Source organism: Eumetopias jubatus, unplaced genomic scaffold, assembly GCF_037043125.1.
Source record: "Eumetopias jubatus isolate StellerSeaLion01/CBP00866 unplaced genomic scaffold, mEumJub1_p1.0 scaffold_14, whole genome shotgun sequence".
Taxonomy (NCBI): domain Eukaryota; kingdom Metazoa; phylum Chordata; class Mammalia; order Carnivora; family Otariidae; genus Eumetopias; species Eumetopias jubatus.
The window spans coordinates 10,770,502-10,788,477 of NW_028274820.1; positions in this window are offsets into that span (position 1 = coordinate 10,770,502).

Below are 17,976 nucleotides of genomic sequence, written 5' to 3' on the forward strand. Positions count from 1 at the left end.
ATTGATCCCATTTACAATTGCACCCAAAACCATAAGATACCTAGGAATAAATTTAACCAAAGAGGCAAAGAATCTGTACTCAGAAAACTATAAAATACTCATGAAAGAAATTGAAGAAGACACAAAGAAATGGAAAAACGTTCCATGCTCCTGGATTGGAGGAAAAAACTTTGTGAAGATGTCAATGCTACCCACAGCAATCTACACACTCAATGCAATCCCCATCAAAAAACCATCCACTTTTTCCAAAGAAATGGAACAAATAATCCCAAAATTTGTATGGAACCAGAAGAGAACCCGAATAGCCAGAGGATTATTGAAAAAGAAAAGCAAAGCTGGCGGCATCACAATTCCGGACTTCCAGCTCTATTTCAAAGCTGTCATCATCAACACAGTATGGTACTGGCACAAAAACAGACACATAGATCAATGGAACAGAATAGAGAACCCAGAAATGGACCCTCAACTCTATGGTCATCTCACCTTTGAGAAAGCAGGAAAGAATGTCCAATGGAAAACAGACATTCTCTTCCACAAATGGTGTTGGGAAAATTGGACAGCCACATGCAGAAAAATGAAACTGGACCATTTCCTTACACCATACACAAAAATAGACTCCAAATGGTTGAAAGATCTAAACGTGAGACAGGAGTCCATCAAAATCCTAAAGGAGAACCCGGGTTGCAACCTCTTCGACCTAAGCTGCAGCAACTTCTTCCTAGAAACATCGTCAAAGGCAAGGGAAGCAAGGGCAAAAATGAACTATTGGGACTTCATCAAGATAAAAAGCTTTTGCACAGCAAAAGCAACAGTCCAGAAAACCAAAAGACAACCAACAGAATGGGAGAAAATATTTGCAAATGACATATCAGATAAAGGGCTAGTATCCAAAATCTATAAAGAACTTATCAAACTCAACACCCAAGGAACAAATAATCCAATCAAGAAATGGGCAGAAGACATGAACAGACATTTTTTCAAAGAAGACATCCAAATGGCCAATAGAGACATGAAAAAGTGCTCAACATCGCTCGGCATCAGGGAAATCCAAATCAAAGCCTCAATGAGATAGCACCTCACACCCGTCAGAATGGCTAAAATTAACAAGTCAGGAAATGACAGATGTTGGCGGGGATGTGGGGAAAAGGGAACCTCCTATACTGTTGGTGGGAATGCAAGCTGGTGCAACCCCTCTGGAAAACAGTATGGAGGTTCCTGAAACAGTTGAAAATAGAACTACCATAGGATCCAGCAATTGCACTACTGGGTATTTACCACAAAGATACAAATGTAGGGATCCGAAGGGGTACGTGCACCCCAATGTTTATAGCAGCAATATCCACAATAGCTAAACTGTGGAAAGAGCCAAGATGTCCATGGACAGATGAATGGATAAAGAAGATGTGGTATATATACACAATGGAATATTATGTAGCTATCAAAGGAATGAGATCTTTCCATTTGTAACTACGTGGATGGAACTGGAGGGTATTATGCTGAGTGAAATAAGTCAGTTAAAGACATTTATCATATGATCTCACTGATATGAGGAATTCTTAATGTCAGAAAACAAACTGAATGTTGCTGGAGTGGTGGGGATGGGATGGATGGGGTGGCTGGGTGATAGACATTGGGTAGTTATGTGCTATGGTGAGCGTTGTGAATTGTGCAAGACTGTTGAATCACAGATCTGTAGTTCTGAAACAAATAATGCAAGATATGTTAAGAAAAAAGAAAAAGAAGAAGATAGCAGGAGGGAAAGAAGGAAGGGGAGTAGGTTGGAGAGGGAGACGAACCCTGAGAGACGATGGACTCTGAAAAACAAACTGAGGGTTCTAGAGTGGAGGGGCGTGGGGGGATGGGTTAGCCTGGTGATGGGTATTAAGGAAGGCACGTTTTGCGTGGAGCACTCGGTGTTATGCACAAACAATGAATCATGGAACACTACATCAAGAACTAATTATGTCATGTATGGTGATTAACATAACAATAAAAATTAAAAAATAAAACATTGAGATAGCACCTTACACCAGTTAGAATGGCAAAAATGGACAGGGAAAGAAACAACAAATTTTGGAGAGGTTCTGTAGAAAGGGGAACACTCTTATACTGTTGGGGGGAATGCACGTTGGTACAGCCACTTTGGAAAACAGTGTGGAAGTTCCTCTAAAATTTAAAAATAGAGTTACCCTATGACCCAGCAATTGCATGCCTGGGTATTTATCCCAAAGACACAGATGTAGTGAAAACAAGGGCCATATGCACCCCAATGTTCATAGCAACAATGTCTGCAATAGCCAAACTGTGGAAAGAGCCGAGATGCCCTTCAACGGATGAATGGATAAGGAAGATGTGGTCCATATATACAATGGAATATTACTCAGCCATCAGAAAGGATGAATACCGAACTTTTAACATCAACATGGGTGGGACTGGAGGAGATTATGCTAAGTGAAATAAGTCAAGCAGAGAATGTCAATTGTCATATGGTTTCACTTTTTTGTGGAACATAAAGGATAGCATGGAGGACATTAGGAGAAGGAAAGGAAAAATGAAGGGGGTGGGAATCGGAGGGAGAGATGAACCATGAGAGACTATGGACTCAGAAACAAACAGGGTTTTAGAGGGGACGGGGGAGGGGAAATTGGTTAGCCCGGTGATGGGTATTAAGGAGGGCACATACTGCATGGAGCACTGGGTGTTATACGAAAACAGTTGATCGTGGATCACCACCTCAAAAACTAATGATGTATTGTATGGTGACTAACATAACATAATAAAATTAAAAAAAAAAAAAAAAGAAAGCAAGAATCAGGGAACATAGCAACTATCTCCCTAGGAGGAACATCTTAGGTATTTACTGTTCCTGACACCACTGGGAAGAAAATGAGCTCTAAGAGTTTGCTTAGTCTTTGTGTTCATGATTCAATGAGGAGTCGCTTTGGTTGACTAGATCATGGACCTATACTATAGCATATACCATGTGGCATTTAGAGGAAGGATTAGCTCCCAGATTTTTTTAATAGCAAAATATCTTGTTTTATTTTTAAATATAATGGCTGTATATTTAGTAGTAAATGCATGAAAAACAAAAAAGTATTTTCATTAATTAAAAATTTATTTATCAGTAGAATACATAATAAAGTATAATTTGTAGCATAAATACGAATTAGCCAATTTATCTCCATTACCTGTTATGATTTACCTTTATTTTATGGTTATAGTGCTGCAGATCATTAACAGATGCAGAAATGTGTGATATATTTACAGGGGGTTCTAAAAATAATAATTCCATTCATTAGTTACTATAATACTTTGTCAGCATTTAGTCTGCAATCTGAATCCAACATCTGGAGATAGACTGGGCCTTTGGATGGTTGTTCAGAACTGATATTATTTGTGAATTGTTTTTGATAGATGGATTTTTGCAAATGACTTCCTGAACAACTCATATTTGTCCTCTGTCACTGGTCTATTCATTTACTTTAATGTCCTCAAGGATTACCCATGTTGCCGCATATGGCAGAATTTCTTTTTTTAATGCTGCATAATATTCCATCATATGTATAAACCATAGTTTCTTTTTCCATTTATTCATTGATAGACATTTAGGTGTTTCCACATCTTGGTTAGGTTATTGTGAATAATGTTGCAATGAACATGGGAGTGCAAATATCTTTTTGAGATCCTGATTTCAATTCTGCATAGATACCCAGAAGTGGGATTGCTGGATCACAGGGTAGTTCTATTTTTAATTTTTGAGAAACCTCCTTATTGTTTTTCATAGTGCTGTGCCATCTTACATTCTCACCAAGGAGTTGCAAGGGCTCTAATTTCTCCACATATTTGCTAATATTTCTTATCTTTTGGTTTTTTGAAAATAGCCATCCTAACAATAACAGGTATTATCTCATTGTGGTTTTGATTTTCATTTCCCTGATGATTAGTGATGTTGAGCATCTTTTCATGTGTCTGTTGGCCATTTATATGTCTTCTTTGGAGAAGCCCCTCAACATCAGTAACAGTGAGTAGGTAGTGAGAAATAAGAGTCAGGAATTTCCTCCTATTTAAGATTACATGTAACAGGGGAGTGATAAAGTTCTATAAGGATACTGAGATCCTATTAGGAAGGAAGCTGAATGCTGGGCAGTCCAAATCTGACAAATCCAGTAACCACTACATGGTCTATTCTTTACTCATACTTGATTGACTGACTTGAAGGATGAGAATGACTTGTGGAAGGCATTGATCCATCATCTGCTGACATTCAGTGTGCTGCTGAGAAGCCTAATATTTGTTCCTTTGTGGATGAGGTTTTTTAAACTTAAGGGAAGTTTATATATCCTGTTCTTTATGTTCAGTTGTTCTGAAATTTCACACCATGTGTCTAGGTCAGGACCTCTATTCATTTACTGTCTTGAGCACTTGGGTCTTTCAATCTAAAAATCTTTACCTCTGAGGAATTCTCTTCTCTTATTATTTGATAGTTTCATTTCTCTCCATTCTTTAATTCTCTCTTTCTGAGACATTTATCAGGAGGATGTTGGACTTGCTGGATTTCTTCTCTATGCCATTTGTTTTCTCCTGCTTCGGTGATTATTTTTGGTGGATTTACTTTATTTCACTCTGCACCTTATCTCTTAAATTGTTTCTGCTTCAAAATGTCCTATACTTGTTTCATGGATAAATACATTTTCATTTTTTTGAGAATACTAACTAGACTAGTTTAAGCTATATGTCATATCATTCCTTGGATATCTCTGCCTTTTTTCTTTTTTTGGCTACTTTTCATATCTAAGAATAAGCACTCATTCAAAAAATCATTCTGTCTTTTTAACAACTTTATTGAGATATAATTCGCATACCATACAATTCATCCATTTAAAGTGCACAATTAAATGGTTTAAATATATTTACAAATGTGTGAAGTCATCACCACAATCAATTTTAAGACATTTTCATCACCTGAAAAAGAAACTCCATACCATTTAGCTATCAGCCCACTGCTCTCCACCTCCTCCATCCCTGAGCAATCACTAATCTACTTTGTGTCTCTCTATATTTCCCTATTCTGGATATTTCATATAAGTGGAGTCATATAACATGCAGTCTTTTGTGACTGGCTTCTTCCACTTTGCATAATGTTTTCAAGGTTCACCCATGTTGTAGAATGTATTAGTATTTCATTTCTTTTAAAGGCTGAATAATGTTCCATTGTGTGGGTATACCACATTATGCTTATGCATACATTAGTTGATGGACATTTGGATTTTTTCCACATTTGATTATTATAAATAATGCTGCTATACACATTGATGTAAAATTTTTGTATATTTTTTTATTTCTCTCGGGCATATACCTGGGAATAGAATGCGTGAATTATACCACAACTCTTTGATTACTTGAGGAATTTCTAGAATGTTTTCCAAAGCAGCTATACCACTTTATATTCCCATCAACAGGGCATAAGTGTTTCAATTTCTCCATACCTCCCTAATATTTGTTATAATCTGGTTCTTGAGTCTAGTCAACTCTATTGCATTTGGACTGGTATCTCACTGTGGTTTTGACTTACATTTCTCTGATAACTAATAACGTAGAACACCTTTTTATGTATCTGTTGGCCATTTGTACTTTTTCCCTGGAGAAATATCTATTCAGAGTCTTTGTTTTTTTTTTTTAATGGGATATTTATCTTTTTATTATTGAGTGTAAGACTTCTTTACATATTCCATATGTGATTTCTTTATCAGATATATGATTTGTGAATATTTTTTCCTCATTCTTTGCATTATCTTTTCACTTTATTGGTGGTGTCCTTTGAAGCACAAAGATTTTTAGTTTTGAAGTAGTCCAAATTGTATATTTTTTCCTTTTGCTGTTCATGGTTTTGACGTATCTAAGAATCTTTTGCCACATCCAAGGTGATGGAGATTTACCCCTATGTTTTAAGAGTTTTATAGTTTTCGTTCTTACATTTTGGTCTTTGATCTATTTTGAATTAATTTTTGTATATGGTGTTAAGATAACCATCCAAATTCATTCTTTCCAGTTGTTTGAGCATAGTTTGTTGAAAAGACTATACTATTTCCCCATTTAATGATTTGGCACTCTTAACTCTATTCCATTGATCTGTATGTCTATCCTGGTGTTGGTAGCATATTGTTGGTTACCATTGCTTTATTGCACATTTTTGAGGCTTTATCACCCACAGTAACGTCCCTAATTTTTCTGAGAGATTTCATTTTTTTTTCTTTTGAAAAACTTTTTATTGTAGAAAAGAACACAGACATAGAAAACCATATAAAGTAAATATATATCTTAATGAGTAACAAAGCAAACACTCTTGCAACTACCACTCATTAAGAAAAAAAAACTTTACTAATCACACAGAAGTCCTTTGATGTGTGATTGGAAATTACAGCCTTCTACCCACAGTAACAAACTATTATCCTGACTTTACATTAATCACTTCCTTACTTTCCCTCATAGTGTTTCATCACGCTCATATGCATCCCTAGAAATTACCACACAACCTTGCATTAAATAAATTTATATGTCTTTAAGTCTCTTTTAATCTGTAAGTCACTCCTCTATCCATTTATTTTCCTTACAATGAGAGTATTTGATGGAAGAGTTTATCATAGTCTAGATTTTGCTGATTGTATTCTCTTGATGCAGGTTAAAACTTTCCTCTGTTTTATTTCTCATAAATTGGAAGTTGGATCCAGAAGCTTGATCATATTCATGCTTGATCCCTTTGGCAACACAGTAAATGTTGTTATGTATTTTCATCAGGAAGCACAGAATATATTGTTGTTTCTCTTTTTGTGATGTTAGTAGCTGTTGGTGTTCAATGCCTAACTTCATTAATTCACTGGATAGTACAAAATGGTGATATTCTAATTCTATCACTACTTGTTATTATTCGAATAGCTTTATAAATAAGAAGAAAATAGAGAGGGAGGCAAACCATAAGAGACCCCGAACTCTAGGAAACAAACTGGGTGTTGCCAGAGGGGAGCTGGGTGGGGGATGATGGACATTAAGGGAGGCACTTGAGGTAATGAGCACTGGGTGTTATGTGCAACTGATGAATCGCTGAACTCTACCTCTGAAACTAATAATACACTATATTTAACTAAATTGAATTTAAATAATTAAAAAGAAAAAGAATAGCTCTATAAAGAGGTGTACTATTGCATCTATTATTTTGTTACTCTGATATACTTCTTATGGAGAAGAAAGGATAAGTGGTAGATTTTTTTTCCTTTGCTTTTTTTTTTTTTACCAATTTTTAAAATAATGAATTTATTCCTTATCTTTTTTAAAGGAAACCAGTTAGATTATCTTAATATTATTATAATACCACGATAAGCATGGATTTAAACATATTCTGCATTTCAATCAACTGTAGTTGTCCTTTTTGAAATAGTTCCATGTTTTGCTTAGGAGAGCCTCTTCAAGCTGGCTTCTAAGTATGTTTGATGTCCCTAACGATCTTTAATAACTTGCTCACTGTCTGGTATGACAAGATGTTTGAGGATTGTCTTGTACATTTCCTTCCCTAAACATTGAATCAGCCAAAAAGTTCTGCTTTCTTTTAGTGGGAAATGTTATTTTAAGACAAAATGTGAATTCTGTCGAGAATCATTGCTTTTTGGTTGGTCAGTGTATTGAGGCCTCTTTGGTGGAAAGAACTAAAAAGTTTTTATTCTGTGTGTGAGCGTTACCTTTTATTCTAAAGGTAAATTTAGAATTAGTTCTACAAGGAACTATATATTTAATATTCCCACCAATCCTCACATCAATGTCTTTCTGGTTTTGGTTTTCTGAAACTTATACTCAGTAGATTTCTCAAAGGGATCTTGGGAACATTTTCCCTGAGTACTTACATTTTGATAAAAGTTTACATATGCCTCTTAAACTTGAAAGTGAGGTTTTGGGATATAAAAATCCTTGATTTGTACTTTTTTCTTCTTGACTATTCTAAATACATTACTCAATTTTCTCTGTCATAAAATATTACTTTTGAAAAAAATTTGATAATAATCTAATTCTTCCCTTATTAGTCCCTTGCTTTTTGGCCTACCTGTCCAAAAGATTTTTTGTTCTTCTTTAAAATACAGTTATTTTACTAGACTGGCTTGATTTTGGTCATTTTGGGTCAGTATTCTCAGTAGTCTCAGTGATATACTCTTTTGTATGTAGTTTCAAATAACTTAAGTTCAGGAAAGTTTTCTTGATTTAGACATTTTGTTGTTTGCTCTTTCCCCTTGATTTGGTTTTCTTCTTCAGAGACACGTATTATCTGTGTGCTGATTCTTCTGTGCCTCTTGTTAATATTTGTCACTTAAAAAATCCTTTTGTCCTTTTTACTTTTATTTTTTTTCCTCCTCTCTACTTTTTACTTCTCTTGAAGAATGATCTGTATGTCTTCATTTATGATATGATCTTTTTCTATCCTGAATTCTGTTTCTTAATTTTAAATACTTCTAACTCTGATTTGTGTTGTTTTATTTCTCATCTAGATGCCAGGAATACAAATGTGAAAAGAGATAGTCCTTGCCTTTGATAAGTCCACCCTTATTAAAGATTGTAATTCATGTAATACACAAGCAGGGTATACAGATAGTACAAAAAAAAAGGGATGAGTAATTCAAAGAAATTTAAGTTTTTGAGTCCTATGTTTAAATCACTAAAATACAGTGTTTTACACTCTGTATAACAAATTACAGCAAGGTTAATTTGTCTTTATTATCTGTCAGTAATCCATCTCAGCATAAATCCATTAGTATATTTATTGTTTTTTGCTTTAAATGGTGTTTTAAAATATAAAAATAGAAATTTTGACTTGAGCACCAAAATTCAACAAATGCCACAGTTCATTGATATGTAATTATAGTTTTTGTTCTCCAGGAAGCTGACTCTGACCTAGAGGTTAGTGTTCAGGATATTTGTTAAGAAGTGCCCTTAACATCAATGTCTATAAAAGGTAGAGGGAAAAAGCAAGATTGGGCAGAGGAAGAAGCTGAGCTATGATACAGGCCTAACAACCTCAGCCAATCCCATGGGGAATTGAAATGGCCTGCCAAAGTTGTTCTATGTCTGTCTCAGTTAGTCATTGGATGTTGGCTGTCCAAAGAAAGGTGTGACCAGAGGTGAGACAGCTTTCTGTTGATGAATTATTCCTGAAGGACTGTGGACTGAGAGTATTCCCAGAAATTGGGGCAGTATGTCCCGTCTTGAAGGGGAATATGGATGACACACCTCCATGTGAACCACAAAACACCATGAAGGGCTTACCAAGGAGGCAATCATAATGTGATTTTGTGTCTCTTACATATCTCACCCACATCAAGGGTATAAAACAGTTGAAAATGAAAGATTATGAGTTTCATGTTCTATTACAGATACAGTGAGTTTCTGCTCATACCCTCGTGGACAATCTGTATGTTGAGATATGAGTCAACAAGTCAGTTTAATGAAAGAGTGAAAGAGCAGTGGCTTCGGTGGGTAATCTGAACTCAGAGTGACTGGGCAAGTGTTTCCCAGTTGTGGGGTGGCTGTAATAGAGAGTCAGTGTGGGCTTTCTAAAGATTTTCATGAGGAACAACTGGAGACAAGAAGAGATCTTAGCAGAAAGAAGTTCTACTTTGTCTAAAGAAGGAGATGTAAGTGACCAACTGGGGAAAATGTATCACCCACATCACAGAAATAGTGGTTTAAGGATTTCTAGAGACAAAGGAAGGGGGTCCCCCAAACCCATGCAAAGCCCCATGAGAGACCCTGGTTTAGGCCCCTGCAAGGACCAGACAGCAAGAAATAGCCACTGTGCTAGTCAAGTAAAAACTTCCTTTTCCTCTCTTTTCCTTTCTTCCTCTATGGAGAGGCCATAATCAAGGTTAGCAGTTGGGGGGAGAATACATAATGTGGTGTACAAAATGTATAATAGGAAAGAATAAGTATTCCAACAGCACCAGCTTTTTTGACTTTTGGACTTCATCTGCAATTGTCCTGAGCTTGTGGAAGGAGTTAAGATTTAATTTAACCCCAAAGTAATATCACTTCCATTTCATGGAGCTGGAAAATTTCAATTACTAAAATAAGATTTTTTTTTTTTAATTGAAAGATACTGGGGTGTCTGGTGGCTCAGTCGGTTGGATGCCAGACTCTTGATTTCGGCTCAAGTTGTGATCTCAGGGTCATGAGATGGAGGCCCATGTCAGGCTCTGCACTCAGCATGGAGTCTACTTGTCCCTCTCCCTCTGCTCCTCCCCACTTCTTGTGCTTGCTCTTGCTCTCATTAAATGAATAAATAAAATCTTTTTTAAAAAAATAAATAAAATATAAAATTGAAAGTTACCTGAAGATTCATGGAACGTGTCTTAAATTTCATCCAAGTGAAGAACTGGACCTAGAAAAAATTTAAGGTATAGTGGAAAATAATAAAATTGCCTTATCTATATATCCCATAGTGTACCTGCCTGGCTAAATTTTTAGACTCTTCAGAGTTCTGTGATTACTAAGCTGTTGTTTCTTTTTTTTTTTTTTTTAGGTAAATTCAACCCAAGTGCTTTCTGAATCCTCAAAGAAAAATTATATGCTATTTGATATAATTAATTGGAATAGACTTCCATATTTTTTTAGAGAAGCCAAGTTTCACTTTTATTCCCTCATTTTCTGAATATGTCATAACATTGAGTGTTAGCTCATGTTGGAAGCAGGATAATTCTAGGCCAGAAAGTTCCTTAATGTTACAGAAATGAAAAAGGATGTTGGAGAAAGGCAATTGTTAATCTAAGTAAAGCCTTGGGACTGGAAATGTCACTAAGCATTCAGGACTGTAAGCTGTCATGGGTTCATCTTTCCTAGAAAACACTTATAACCTGGTAATATCACTAACTTACAATCTACTATCCCTTGTTCCCATATTTTAGGGTTCAAGTTAAATTATATCTCTGCTCTGAAGCCCAGATCTGTCAAGCATGCCCTGATTGTTTTTTTTCTATTGGATAATCCCTTGATGTGGTACTTACATGATCCTTAACACAGATGGAGTCACACTTTAAGTTAAAATTTTAAGTTAAACCTTATTTTTATCAAAGTATACATGTATATAGTTTAAAGAGTCAAACGATACTATAGTGCTAATAATAAAAACAGTTTTTTGCTCCATCTTTCCCTATCCTCAAATACCTCTTCCCAGAGGTAAACAATTTCAATTATTATTTTTAAATGTTTTATTTATTTATTTGACAGAGAGAGCGCAGAGCAGAGGGAGAGGGAGAAGCAGACTCCCCACTGAACAGGGAGCCCAACGCGGGACTCCATGTAGGGCTCCATGCAGGACTCAATCTCAGGACCCTGGGATCATGACCTGAGCTGAAGGCAGACACTTAGCCAACTGAGCCACCCAAGTGCCCCAACAATTTCGATTCTTTTAAATGTTTTCTCTTGTAGTTATTTTCATATTTCTATATAATATATATATTTTTTTAATTTTTTCAACGTTAGACTATAATTAGACTTCCTACTATGGAAGAACTAATCCCACACCTCACCTCTAATTTCAGACTTCCTCCCATCTTCCCTATATAGCATGTATATAATATTTTCTACTAAATAAATATTTAGTATTTAGTTAATATGACCTTGTAGGTATTGTTTGTAGTTATTGCTATGAAGTATTGGCCAGGAGAGAAGAAACTGTTCTAGGTTTTATCGGTAGAAAAATTTAATATAGAAAAATAAAGACATAAAAAAATCATTGGAAATGCATGTATTGCAGAAAATCTGCTACCAATTACCAATCTGCAATTCTGAAATTGATGATTCTGTAGAACTCCTTTCTGGAAGTTGCTGCTGCTGCTGCCGCAAAAAATTGTAGATGTGTATACACCTAATAGTTCCAGAATACACAAAGGAGAAACTGACAGAGTTAATAGGAGAAATAGACAATCCCACAATCATAGTTGGAGATTAAAACATCCCTTTCTTAGCAATTGAAAAAATTAAGCAAGCATTCAGCAAAGACAAAAGATCTGAATAACTATCAACTGTCTTGACCTAGTTGTTATTTATAGAGTACTACATTAACAATGACAGAAAACACAGCTTCTCATCATTAGACTGATCAAATAAGAAAGAGCGAAGACAGGAATTACTCATATCAGCAGTGGAAGGGGGGGCATCACTACAGAATTTACAGATATTGAAAGAATAAAAAGGAAATATTAGCAACTTCATGCCAGTAAATCTAACAAACTAGATGAAAGGGATACATTCTTCAAAAAATGTAAATTATTATAAAAGAATTAGAAATGAGAAACATGAATTACCAAAATAGGAGTAGCTCTCTCTATATATTACAGAGTATATATATTTGAATATATGTATATTCAAAACTTGAATAACTCTATATCAATTAAAGAAATGGAATTTATAATTTAAAATTTACCACGTAGGAAACACCAGTCCTAAATGCCTCCTATCAATTATTTAAAAGAAGAAAATAAAACTACTCTTATAAGAGTTTTTCAGAAAATAGAGGAGTAAAAAATTCTTTTCAATTCATTTTATGAAGCCAGTATTACCACTACAGAAAGCAGATAAAAATGTCATAAAAGAGAAAACTACAGAGAAATATTCCTAATGAATATAGCCAAGAATCCTCCACAAAATTAGTAAATTGAATATAATAGTACTTTCATCCCAGGAATGCAAGATAGCTTTAATATTTGAAAATCAATTAATGCAATTCACCATCTTAACAGAAAAAGAGAAGAAAACATACAATCACTTCAAAAGTGAAGAAAAATATTTGACAAAATGTAACATTCATAATTTAAAGAAATTTCAACAAATGATGGAGGGAAAATTTCTCAACCTGATTAAGACTATCTTAAAAAAAAAAAACTGCAAACATCATATACAATGATGAAAGCTTCAATGTTTTCTACCTCAGATCAAGCATAGGCAAACAATTCTCTTTCAACATTTCTGTTTATCACCAATTCCAATCATATATGCTATATTCAATGGTGATTCATTTAGCTTTTCATCACTCAGCAGTATGTTTTTATGGAAGACATACTCTGTGTCAGGTACTGGGTCAGGCATAGAGGATTCAAGTGTGAATAAGACATGAGCTTGGCCCTCAAACAATCACACACAGACCATTATGTAAACACAAAATCACTATGCAGCCAGATAACGACAAAGTTGTATACATGTTTCCATTGTGTCACAGGGGAGGAGTGGCTAGCTTGGTGTGAGTAGAGTGTTGGTTTTACAGAGGGCTTGATTTTGAGCCATGTTCCAGGTGGTCTGGTGTGAGGAAGACATGTCCAGCATGGGGGCTGGCATGTCTCAAAGCATGGAGCTGTACCAGAAGCCTGGTTTGTTCTATAATGACACCTAGTATGGCTGGAGTAAGGTGGAGGTAGTCATTGGCATGATATGAAACCAGAGCATCAGCAAGAAAGTACTACTCATGAAAGATTAAGTACAATTTTCAAGGTAATGAAGATTTTAAAATAGGAAAACGACAAGGTCAGATTTGTGTTTTATTAAGACAATTTGGGGTATGGTGTTGAAGATGGATTGCAGAGGGAGAGCTATTGGAACCTTCTGCAAGAGCCCCAGGGTGATGAAGAGGGGCATATTTGGAAGAGTGGGAAAGGAGAGGCAGAGATACATTCATTTGGCAGGACTTCAGGAAACATGAAATTTAGCAGGTGAGGGAGAAAAAGCATTAAAGGTTGGCTCTTAGAGTTCTGACTTTGGTCACCAGATAGATAATGGACGCATTAACCAAAATTGGGTATATAGGAGAACATCTGGTTAGATGGGTGACAAAGACCCTGAGTTAAGTTTTGGAAATATTGAATTTGAGTTGCCCATGGGGCATCCAGAAAGAAATATCCAGAATGCCAATAAAAATACAGCTCCCTTATACAAGAACAGAAGCATGACTGGGGATATCATTTTAGAAGTCATCATCATACATGTAACACTTAAAATTATTGGATCAGATGAATTTGCCCAATGTGAACACGAGGAGCGAGAGGCTCAGTGCATAGAAATGGAATTGTGAGTGGCAACATGAAGAGTGGATACAGAGCTTCTGTGCACAGTCCTGCAGTTTGTACATGGCACATTTCTAGGCACTGGTCATATCAACATCTAGGTGGAGGGCAAACTCCAGAGTTATGTAGCGCACAAACAATGTGTCTGTTTGTGTCTACTGGTTGAGGAGAATACGGTGTAAGGCTAAGCAAGTATTAAAGATAGGAGAAGAATGAGGAAAGAATGTTACACAGAAACCACAAGAGCAGAACATTTCTCTAGGAGGAGGGAGCAAGAAACTATGACTGAAAGCTCTGAAGAAATCTAGTAGTTTAATCCTAAAGGTTTTCTTTTTTTTCTTTTTTTTTCTTTTTTTTCTTTTTCTCTTTTTTTACCCATCACCAGGCTAACCCATCCCCCCACCCACCTCCCCCCTAGAACCCTCAGTTTGTTTTTCAGAGTCCATCGTCTCTCATGGTTCATCTCCCCTCCGACTTACTCCCCTTCATTCTTCCCCTCCTGTTATCTTCTTCTTTTTTTTCCTTAACATATATTGAATTATTGTTTCAGAGGTACAGATCTGTGATTTATCAGTCTTGTACAATTCACAGTGCTCATCATAGCACATACCCTCCCCAATGTCTATCACCCAGCCGCCCCATCCCTCCCACCCCATCCCCACTCCAGCAACCCTCAGTTTGTTTCCTGAGATTAAGAACTCCTCATATCAGTGAGGTCATGTGATACATGTCTTTCTCTGATTGACTTATTTCACTCAGCCTAACACCCTTCAGTTCCATCCACGTCGTTGCAAATGGCAAGATCTCATTCCTTTGATGGCTGCATAATATTCCATTGTGTATATATACCACATCTTCTTTATCCATTCATCTGTCCATGGACATCTTGGCTCTTTCCACATTTTAGCTATTGTGGACATTGCTGCTATAAACTTTGGGGTACACGTACCCCTTTGGATCCCTACATTTGTATCTTTGGGGTAAATACCCAGTAGTGCAATTGCTGGATTGTATGGTAGCTCTATTTTCAACTGTTTCAGGAACCTCCATACTGTTTTCCAGAGGGGTTGCACCAGCTTGCATTCCCACCAACAGTGTAGGAGGGTTCCCCTTTCTCCACATCCCCAGCAACATCTGTCATTTCCTGACTTGTTAATTTTAGCCATTCTGACGGGTGTGAGGTGGTATCTCATTGAGGTTTTGATTTGGATTTCCCTGATGCCGAGCGATGTTGAGCACTTTTTCATGTGTCTCTTGGCCATTCGGATGTCTTCTTTGGAAAAATGTCTGTTCATGTCTTCTGCCCATTTCTTGATTGGATTATTTGTTCTTTGGGTGTTGAGTTTGATAAGTTCTTTATAGATTTTGGATACTAGCCCTTTATCTGATATGTCATTTGCAAATATTTTCTCCCATTCTGTTGGTTGTCTTTTGGTTTTGTGGACAGTTTCTTTTGCTGTGCAAAAGCTTTTTATCTTGATGAAATCCCAAGAGTTAGTTTTTGCCCTGGCTTCCCTTGCCTTTGGCGATGTTTCTAGGAAGAAGTTGCTGCAGCTGAGGTCAAAGAGGTTGCTACCCGGGTTCTCCTTTAGGATTTGGATAGACTCCTGTCTCACGTTTAGGTCTTTGAACCATTTGGAGTCTATTTTTGTGTGTGGTGTAAGGAAATGGTCAAGTTTCATTCTTCTGCGTGTGGCTGTCCAATTTTCCCAACACCATTTGTGGAAGAGAATGTCTGTTTTCCATTGGACATTCTTTCCTGCTTTCTCAAAGGTGAGTTGACCATAGAGTTGAGGGTCCATTTCTGGGCTCTCTATTCTGTTCCATTGATCTATGTGTCTGTTTTTGTGCCAGTACCATACTGTGTTGATGAGGACAGCTTTGAAATAGAGCTGGAAGTCCGGAATTGTGATGCCGCCAGCTTTGCTTTTCTTTTTCAATATTCCTCTGGCTATTCGGGGTCTCTTCTGGTTCCATACAAATTTTAGGATTATTTGTTCCATTTCTTTGAAAAAGGTGGATGGTATTTTTATGGGGATTGCGTTGAATGTGTAGATTGCTCTAGGTAGCACTGATATCTTCACAATGTTTGCTCTTCCAATCCATGAGCATGGAGCGTTTTTCCATTTCTTTGTGTCTTCTTCAATTACTTTCATGAGTATTTTATAGTTTTCTGAGTACAGATCCTTTGCCTCTTTGGTTAGATTTATTCCTAGGTATCTTATGATTTTGGGTGCAATTGTAAATGGGATCAACTCCTTGATTTGTCTCTCTTCTGTCTTGTTGTTGGTGTATAGGAAGGCCACTGATTTCTGTGCATTGATTTTATATCCTGCTACTTGACTGAATTCCTGTATGAGTTCTAGCAGTTTTGGGGTGGAGTCTTTTGGGTTTTCCACATACAGTATCATATCATCTGCAAAGAGTGAGAGTTTGACTTCCTCTTTGCCGATTTGGATGCCTTTGATTTCTGTGTGTTGTCTGATTGCTGTGGCTAGGACTTCTAATACTATCTTGTATAGCGGTGGTGAGAGTGGCCATCCCTGCCGCGTTCCTGACCTTAGGGGAAAAGCTCTCAGCTTTTCCCCATTGAGAATGATATTTGCTGTAGGTTTTTCATAGATGGCTTTTATGATATTGAAGTATGTACCCTCTATCCCTATACTCTGAAGAGTTTTGATCAAGAAAGGATGCTGTACTTTGTCAAATGCTTTTTCTGCATCTATTGAGAGGATCATATGATTCTTGTTCTTTCTTTTGTTAATGTATTGTATCACGTTGATTGATTTGCGGATGTTGAACCAGCCTTGCAGCCCAGGGATAAATCCCACTTGGTCGTGGTGATTAATCCTTTTAATGTACTGTTGGATCCTATTGGCTAGTAATTTGGTGAGAATTTTTGCATCCATGTTCATCAAGGATATTGGTCTGTAATTCTCCTTTTTGATGGGGTCTTTGTCTGGTTTGGGGATCAAGGTAATGGTGGCCTCATGAAATGCATTTGGAAGTTTTCCTACCATTTCTATTTTTTGGAACAGTTTCAGGAGAATAGGTATTATTTCTTCTTTAAATGTCTAATAGAATTCGCCTGGGAAGCCATCTGGCCCCGGGCTTTTGTTTGTTGGGAGATTTTTGATGACTGCTTCAATTTCCTGTGTGGCTATAGGTCTGTTCAGGTTTTCTATTTCTTCCCGGTTCAATTTTGGTAGTTGATACATCTCTAGGAATGCATCCATTTCTTCCAGGTTATCTAATTTGCTGGCATAGAGTTGCTCATCATATGGTTTTATAATTGTTTGTATTTCTTTGGTGTTGGTTGCGATCTCTCCTCTTTCATTCGTGATTTTGTTGATTTGGGTCATTTCTCTTTTCTTTTTGATAAGGCTGGCCAGGGGTTTATCAATCTTGTTAATTCTTTCAAAGAACCAGCTCCTAGTTTCGTTGATCTGTTCTACTTTTGGTTTCTAGTTCATTGATTTCTGCTCTGATCTTTATTATTTCTCTTCTCCTGCTGAGTTTAGGCTTTATTTGCTGTTCTTTCTCTAGCTCCTTTAGGTGTAGGGTTAGGTTGTGTATTTGAGACCTTTCTTGTTTCTTGAGAAAGGCTTCTATTGCTATATACTTTCCTCTCAGGACTGCCTTTGCTGCATCCCAAAGATTTTGAACAGTTGTGCTTTAATTTTCATTGGTTTCCATGAATTGTTTTAATTCTTCTTTAATTTCCTGGTTGACCCATTCATTCTTTAGTAGGATGCTCTTTAGCCTCCACGTTTTTGTGTTCTTTCCGACTTTCCTCTTGTGATTGAGTTCTAGTTTCAAAGCAGTGTGGTCTGAAAATATGCAGGGAATAATCCCAATCTTTTGGTACCGGTTGAGACCTGATTTG